This window comes from Aulonocara stuartgranti (assembly GCF_965226115.1).
Source record: "Aulonocara stuartgranti genome assembly, chromosome: 12".
NCBI lineage: Eukaryota > Metazoa > Chordata > Actinopteri > Cichliformes > Cichlidae > Aulonocara > Aulonocara stuartgranti.
In genome coordinates, this window is record NC_138948.1 from 6,555,475 (window position 1) to 6,565,161 (window position 9,687).

Here is a 9,687-nt window from a genome sequence, read left to right on the forward strand (position 1 = left end):
GAGAGGGCCCCAGATTTCAACAAACTTAAAATGAGTGTCAGCCAGACAATAATGAACCTCTTCAATATACAAACGTGCAACCATCTCACGTAGCCAAACCCTAAACAGTGGAGGAGATGGTGATTTCCAGGCTCTAAGAATAAGTCTTTTAAGTGCTCATTCATCTTGAGGATTATCTTACCTTCTCTCTCTCTTCATGATGAATTCTGCTTGTTCAGGTGGCTTTTCCATCCAGGGAGACTGTGTCACTGAGCATAGCACAACCTGCAGTAAGTATCTGGAAGACAAATAGAGCTCCCAAAAAATGCCTCATATTTTTTTCCATATCCAAAGAGCTGCTGGAACAGACACAAACTCTGCAATACGAATCTGGATCAACACAGTACCGCGCTGGGACCTTTATGCTTCGTTTCCTGTTTCCCTGGTTGCAGAGGTCATCCGGCTAGGTGTTTCTTTTTAAAGTTAAAATGTCACACTGCCAGTAAATTGACCTTTTTTCATGGCAGCAGAGTTTCCCTTGAATGTGAAAATGTTCCTTAAATGCTCTTTGCATGCGTCAACAGTGGATATCTAGGCTAAAGAGTATTTTCTTACATTTGTGTAACTAGTAAGTACATTGTTGCAAAACTGTTGGGCGGTTGTTATGTTGCAAAACTGTTGGGTGGCTGTTATTTTTGTTTGTTTTTCCACAAAAATGTCTATGGTGATTTTTTTGAGAATATTTAGTGATGTCCAGCTATAGTGAAACTTGCTTAATACTTCAATATATCCACCCAAACCCAAAAGAATGAATGCATTTCACAACGCTTACTCCTGAAGGTTAATAAACAGATATTTCTTCTTGATGGAGTCCTTTACACGGGTAGATAGGTATGAAGTTATTTATGTGTAGTGAGTGAGGTCAGATTCCAGTCGGGCCCAGTTTCCTCTCTCGTGTTGCCACTGTGCTTTTGTGTAGCTGTCAGTGGAAACTTTTTAGTCTCTTTGACATAACAAGCATCCTAAAACAAAACATACACAATTGCATTTATTGTTAAACAAATATGAGAAAGTCAAAGTGCATAAAAAATGGCCATAAAAGTAAAGGTTTACAGTTTCTATCTTTTATTGTTTTATAACCATTCAAACCTGACAATAATCCTGGACGTGTACAAAAACTTTCATACGTATTCGGACAGTGACAATGGTAAAAAGAGAGTGTGCGCTCTTTCAGCTTTAAGGTTTTACATTCCAGGACACAAACCCAGCTGGATCTCACAGGTCCTCAGATGAACCTTGGAATCACTTGGAATATTACACTGCCAAGTCAGCTCATGACGCTAAGCAGAAAGAAATGCAAAACACATGACTGAGGTTACAGGGCTCAGTTTACAGTGTTTAATGTTAAAATTCTAAAATTCTCCTTCCTAATACTAACTGGAAGGTGACTGACTGTCCAAAACTCAGCAGAAAACTCTGCTGCTGTTACGGTTGGAAGGAGGACTCAAGCGCAGGACTCCGGTACTGATGCTTACAAGAAGAGTTTATTTACAAGTCACCAGGTGTATATACAAGAATGTGCAGGGGGGTGTTATATACAGCTGAGTGGGGGAAGAGGGGGTCTCCAGGGAAGTCCAAGGGAAAGCATACGTTCTTCAGAATATCCACTCACACGATCACAGGTTCACACTCCAACACTGCCACACGGGAAACACACGGGGAAAAATCCAAGAGGTTCTATAGACAGGGAGACAGGGTTAAGGACGATGCACAGAGGAAAACACTCTTCACTAAACTTGCTGTAGCTTTGACTTTACTAACGCGTGGTAGACAACGATCCAGCGACGAACAGCAGTCACCTCCTGGCTTAAATGCTGCTCCCCTTAATGAGACACCTGGGTCTCATCTCCCGAGGGCGTGGGCCAAGGGCATGAACCCACAGTGAGTTCCGCCCCGGCGAGAGAGAAGAGGAAGAGAAACAGAGAGGGCTGATCAGCGTGCAGCTGATCCGCCTGGCCGTGACAGCTGCAGGCTGCAATTAAGATAAAAAATACTTTATTCATTCCATATGTGAGAAATCCTTTTGTTATAGAGCCTGAAATGACATTATTACACCAGTAAAGGGATCTGCCTCTGTGTGGAGTTTGCATGTTCTGCTAGTGTTTGCACCTTTAATTAAAGTTTAACTAAAGCTTTTAGGATTTATTTATTTATTTATTTCCATGATTTCTTTTTTTTTAACTCCAACTACTCATTTGTACTATGCTTTTATTTCAGAGTGCAATGATATAATAAACTGCATAATTTCCAATAAAAAAAATGATGCGATGGCAGCTGCATCCATCTATACTGTAAACATTTTATTTCAGACTTTATGATGGTGATAATAATGACTGATATTTTTTCTCTCATATAACAGTGTTGACTAAACGAAGCTAATAAACCTATTGCACAATGCTTCAGATAACACCAAGGTTTAAAGACAGAAGTCACCCTGCAGGAACCGGGCGAGACAGTGTGGAGCAACACACAGTTAAATATTACTCTTCTGAGTCTGACTCATCAAGAATTTTTTTTCTGTAGGTTGTGGTCTCTTTTGAAATTAGGACTCAACTTTTGATAACATGTTTTCATTTTTTTTATTACTTTACATTTACAATCTTGCTTCAGTGCCATGACTCCCAGTCGTTGTAGTGTTTATCACTTGAAAAAATGATAAGCGTTCTTTGAAAGTGTTATTTTCACCACCGTCAATAAAAAACAGCCTGGCTTTGATCCTCCCGGTTTAAAAGCTGCATGAATGCTTTCTTTGCTGTAAAATCATTGATTTTATCCTAACAGCCTGCATGTGGATTGCTTACTTTATTGCACAAGTGTAACGAGTAAGGAGGAAATGCCAGAGCTCCACACTTCAGTGCTACCTTTAGGCGACTGTTGCTGTGATTTGATGCTGTATAAATAAAACTGAACTGAACAGAAAGTGAACTGCATTACCTCCAGAGACATCTGCTTCTTTTGTAACTATTTTTTTAAAACTAATTAGCCCTGAAATGGAAATTGAGCACTAAACGTCTGGGACACACTTAAACAAACAACGGAAGACTGGATAGATGTTGTTTGAAAGCTGTCACCCTTATAAACTTTCAGCTGTGACAAACCACAGCAAGTAAACAGGAAAGTTCCTCATGCCACAAGTGGACAAAACACTGCTGTAAAGTGGAAAAAGGCCTTAATCCAAGCTAAATCCAATTATGTACTCTTCTTCCATCAACCTTAAAATTATATGTTACACTGCTTGCCACCTTGACCAATACAGACCTTACTTTACTCTGGATGTGAAGTGCTTTATCTCACTCATCCACTCACAGAGCATGTGAGCCTGACATAGAAGGCCCTCAGAGAGGTGAATAATAAGAACAGTGTGTTGTGAGGAAAATCATGCGTAATTCTGAAGGGTGTGGACACATTTGACACATATTAAATCACTCTTTTTTATTACTTGTAATGGGAACATTTATTGGTATTTTACTGGTATGCAGTAAATGCTATATGTGCAATTCTTGTGCAATTCTTCTTCTGACGAAGTTGTATTCTTGTATTTTCCTACTCAGTTGTATATAGTATTTGTATTTCTATTTTATTCTATTGTATATATTATTCTATTCTATTTTATTCTATTGTATATAGTATTTTATTTTATTCTATTGTATTTTATTGCATTCCAGTGTTTTCTCATTTCTGCTACATATCTTTGCACTTTTGCTGTAACAAAACAAATTTCCCACCTGTGGGACTAATAAAGGTCATCTTATCTTATCTTATCTTATCTTATCTTATCTTATCTTATCTTATCTTATCTTAAATGTTATGAACCAAGTTGAGACTGTGGACCTGCTCCTCAGTTGGTCTAAGCCTGCAGGCAGTCAGGATATTACAAAAAATGCCAAAAATGAGTGCATCTGGTTATCTGGGACTGGTGTGCACATGCTTTAAAACAGTCGAACTGAGATAAAACATTGAGTGAATTAATTATAGGAATTTGGATTTTTAGGTTCTAGGTATCTATCAACGTTTACATCGCTGTATTTAAGATTATTTAAGATTTTGACAGTTTTACTGTTGATCAAAATGTTATTCATGCATAGTATTTTCCATTCGTGTTGCTATATAAACATATTTTAAAGCAATTAGAAAAAAACAGAAATAAAGTACAAAACCACCAATCAACTATACAAAGCCAATAATAACTGATCAAGCTTTGCATGACGCAGGGCTATATAGTATGTCCAGAACAGGATCGTCATTATGCTGTTAGATCACATGTATCGGTGTCTTTTGTCACCGCAGTTTTAGATAAAGTGGCTATTCAGGATTATATTTTTTCTCACCTGCTTCACAGTTACTGTAAAGGGAGAAGCTTCTTGAAAAACTAATATGAATTATTAGCACTCAAAACGTGCGGCTATCCTAAATGGGCGTTCTTAAAGTCAGCAAAGAGGCACAGAAAAGAAGACCAGACACCAGCGAGGGAGGACAGACGCAACAACATTGTCATCCCCTATGTAGCCGGTGTATCAGAGAAACTCAGGAGAGTTTTCTCCAAGCATGACATCCCGGTGTATTTCAGACCCAGCAACACGCTCAGACAAAAACTGGTTCACCCGAAAGACAAAACGCCAAAACACAAACTTAACAATGTGGTGTATGCTGTACAGTGCAGCGAGGAATGCTCAGACCTCTACATTGGAGAGACCAAACAGCCACTTCACAAGCGCATGGCACAACATAGAAGAGCCACCTCCACAGGACAAGACTCAGCAGTCCATCTGCATCTTAAGGATAAAGGACACTCTTTCGGGGATGCCAATGTTCACATTTTGGACAGAGAGGACAGATGGTTTGAAAGAGGAGTGAAAGAAGCATCTATGTCCACTGTGAGTGACCATCTTTGAACAGAGGCGGGGGTTTACGACACCAACTCTCTGCCATCTATAATCCAGTTTTGAGATCCCTTCCCAGACGCCTTAACGCCCACTCACATCCTGGGCCATCTGATCTCAGGAATTCGCATGATAAGGTGAGGCCAGGTTTCACAATGAACACACCCGAAACTCTGGCTGATTGGGACCCACGCCCAGTTTCACACCTTGGCTCAGGGGATTAGAGGATCATCAGGGGGTCCTTTTGTCCCTCTGTGGGGGATACTCCCACTAGGTGGATTTTGTGAATATGAACAATAATATTTGTCTTTATTTATTTAACCTTTTTATAAACCCAAAAAATATAGCAATATATTTCCGATCTTCTTGATTATATAGGGGAGATGGTCTGTGGTCCTAAAGGTAAGCCCTCTTCCTCTCAACTATGCAAGAGGTAGTGTTCCCAGATGGTCCGTGACTTCCCCCACAGTCAGCCATGGGATCCCAAAACTTCCAACAACAAATTCTTGTGAAAATCAGAAATAAATCGAGGTGCACACACATAGATTGACTTTATGAGTTGTATTTGTCTTTGCAAAGGGATAAAGCAACAATAACAATGTTATCGACCAGCTAGATAATTCGGTATTGTGTTGTGATCACACAATACATTCAGAAAACAGTGAGCAAAAGATCAGTCATATATCAACATGTGGTCTGTCTGAAAGATTGCATGGAATGAGAAAAAGTAAGATTTTAGTAAGATTAGGAATTTAAAAAATTGAATGACTGTGTCTAATCAGATCAAGTAGTTGGATGCCAAACCTCACAAAGCAGGAATAAACCAGCAAACATTTGTTTAACTAAACCAACGAATGGAAGGAATGCAGAGTGTCAGGGTTTCTGGGTCTTTGACCCAGTATTCTTAGTTCATGTTCACTGTTTATATTCTGTCTGCTTCACCTCCTGTTTTATTGTGTTAGCCTTGGTCCATGTGCATTATGTTCCGTCCTCTTCCCGTTTATCATTAGGTCATTATGTTCAGCTGTGTACTCACCAGGTTCTAATCTCTCATCACTCAGCCTGTGTATTTATGTCCCTCAGTTCAACCAGTCCAATGTCTTGTCATTGATGTTATTGTGATGTTGTTCTCGCCGCTGTTAGGTTGTCCTCTGTTCAGTTCCGTCAAGTCAGCCGGTCAGTTGTCAGTCAGTCTTTCATTCATCCATTCAGTCAGTCGTCCAGCCGGCCAGCCGTTTCCTACTTCTGTTCTGTTTGTTCACTCCGTTGACAATAAAACACCAATCTTCACCTACCTGTGAGTCCAGCGTTTGGGTCCTCCTTCTTTCGTCCACGACCTCATCCTGACACAGAGAAACTACTGAAGGATCTGGATTCGTGACATTGGCAATTCTGAAAACTGGTTTTATCGTTTTGTAAGGGAGTACGTCTACATTTAATCTTTAATCCTTTAATCTTCTAGCCTATTAGTGTTGGGTGGCATGCCAAATGTACTTGAATACTGATCATAATTTCATAATTCATATTATGTCTGTGAAGGTTCTCAGTCATCCAGGTCATCGTAGTCAAAGGAGCTTGCAAAGAAAAGCGTCTGGACTTCTTTAAGTTGCTTGAAGACGTTTCACCTCTCATCCGAGAAGCTTCTTCAGTTCTAAGGTCAAATGGTGGAGAGTCCCAGATATAAACCTAGTGGGAAGAAGCTTCTCGGATGAGAGGTGAAACGTCTTCAAGCAACTTAAAGAAGTCCAGACGCTTTTCTTTGCAAGCTCCTTTGACTCCTGGACCCTTCACACAGACACTGCTATCAGGAAAGCACGCCAGCGACTCCACTTCCTGAGGAAGTTTGGCATGAATGCCAACATCATGTCAAAGTTCTACAGGAGTGCGAACGAGAGCTTGCTGACAGGCTGCATTACAGTCTGGTATGGGAGCTGCTCTAAAGGCAGCTGGAAATCACTACAGAGAGTGGCGAAGGCTGCAGAGCGCATAACAGGCATGAGGCTTCAGGACATTCAGGACATTTATTTCCAGCAGTGCCTCTGTAAAGCATACAGCATTATTAAGGACCACAGCCCCCCAGCATGCCAGCTGTTCTCCTTGTTACCGTCTGGCAGACGTTACAGGAGTCTGTCTGCTCGGACTATAAGACAACAGTTTTTACCACCAACCAATTCATCACCTCAACTACAACGCTTAAACACACACCACACTTCACAGGATGCACACAGAAGAATCTATCTATCTATCTATCTATCTATCTATCTATCTATCTATCTATCTATCTATCTATCTATCTATCTATCTATCTATCTATCTATCTATCTATCTATCTATCTATCTATCTATCTATCTATCTATCTATCTATCCATCTCTCTCTCTCCATATGTATATATACATATAGAGAGTATACTGTTATACTGCTGAGAGACTTGTGTTCTGTTCATCAAAGACATTTCATTGCAATGTTGACCCTTTGCTAACTTGCATATGACACATAAGGCGGAAGCTGATAAAGCTGAAACTGAGATGTCTCTATAAATATTCTATGTTTACAATTCGCCCTCATCAGAAAACATGCAAACGTTGACTTTACTGTTATTTGACTCATTTGCAAAGGCAAATAAAACTCATAAAAAAACAACCTGCATTTGTGTACACTTTCAGTTATTTCATCCATCTATTTGGTTGGGTTTAGGCAAAGATGGTGAATTGGACTGAAACAGAGCCATGTCACTGTCAACTAAAAAAAAAAAATCCCCAACATCTTAAAGATACTTTACCACCAAGGAGTACTGAACATGCATATGTGATGAGTGAAGAGTGAAACCAGTCTCACTTTGCGGTGCCAAATGTTTTGTGCCACATATTCCAAGGTTCACTACTTATTTGTAGGGAATGAAGACTGGCTTAAACAAAATTCTGAATTAGCATTATCTCCTGGAATGTTCTTCAACTCTTATGTAAGCTATCAAGAAAGGCATTACTTTATAAATGTCAGGGTTCCTGGGTCGGTGACCCAGTATTTTCAGTTCACGTTCACTGTTTATCTTCTGCCTGTTCCACTTCCTGTTTTATTGTGTTAGCCTTGGTCCATGTGCATTATGTTCCGTCCTCTTCCCGTTTATCATTAGTTCATTATGTTCAGCTGTGTACTCACCAGGTTCTAATCTCTCATCACTCAGCCTGTGTATTTATGTCCCTCAGTTCAACCAGTCCAATGTCTTGTCATTGATGTTATTGTGGTGTTGTCTCTCCGTCTGTATGTTCAGTTAGTCAGTCAGTGCTTCAGTCAGTCGTCCAGCCAGCCATTTTCTCCCTTTGTTCTGTTCATCCACTCCTTATAATAAATCGTCACCTACCTGCGAGTCCTGCGTTTGGGTTCCTTCTTCCTCGCCTCCACCCAACCGCTGACAATAAATTATTACCTGTCTGAAAACCCACTTTTATTCCTTGGCTTTTAAATCACAATGAGTTTGTGCTACTTTTATTCGTCTTATTTCTTACTCAAATTTTCTCATTTTATGCTTCTTTTTCTTAAATTCTATCATGTCTTCCTATGTTTTTATCTCTTCTGATTGACTTAAATGTACAGCAGCTTGGTCAACAGTTGTTGTTTAAAATGTGCTAAAATGCATTTCCTATAGTGGTCTTTTCTAAATATTTTTTCACAGGTAGATGGACTTGATGCCAGAAACCACAATCAGATCACTTAAACTGGTAGATGCAATCCAACAAAAACACATTTCTCCAAACAGATCTAAGACTGTCGAGATATGTAGGGAGTTTTGGTTCGAATGGCTAAAGTTTGGATTATATTCAGGACATTAAATATATCTGGGACTCTCCACCATTTGACCTTAGAACTGAAGAAGCTTCTCGGATGAGAGGTGAAACGTCTTCAAGTAACTTAAAGAAGTCCAGACGCTTTTCTTTGCAAACTCCTTTGACTACGATGACCTGGATGACTGAGAACCTTCACAGACATTCAGGACATTAAATTTTCTTTCATTTCCTTACCATAAAATGCCATAATTCAAACAGAATCAAGCTTTTATCAAGCACTATCTGGTCTTCTTGAAAATGTTACAAATGAGTTATGCAGACTGGATGGCTACTGGCAGCAACCTGAAATTCCCCAAAAATACAGCTAATAGAGAATGGCCAAAAAATAGCAGTTCCCAGAAAAGAGTCGATGCAGTCAGTTTTCCATTTGTAAAGCTGATCACAAACCAATGGAATGTGAAATTTAGAAAAAAGAACTCATTTATCTGGATTCTGTTACAGAAACAGTGAACAAAAGCCATTTATTACACCGGCTCATTCCCACAATGATCTGGAGAAAAGTTGAACAGTTAAACAGAACATTGGTGGCAAACCAAAAACATTGTGCAAGCGCAATAAAAAAAATCACAACAATAACACTGTGTGGTCACTGTTTAGATTCCGAGTTGATGATAATCAACCAACAGGAAAGCAGCTGGGCATTCAGTGGAAATATGACGTACATCAATATCCTTCTGAATGAACCATCTAACACGGCAAAAATGAGAAGACGAAAAGCCAAAAATGACTAAATCACTTCACAGGTTGGCAGGTTGGGCTGCGCTCTCCCCTCTCACATCCCTGCTGGAAACTTCAAGGGTGAACCTCTTGGATCCAATCTTCTGAACTGCTCAGCTCACAGGAGACAAAAGCAAAGAGCCCTGAATCTCTTTTATACCTGCTCACGCTTTCTCCACCTTCTCGACCTGGCCGTCACATCTTTAC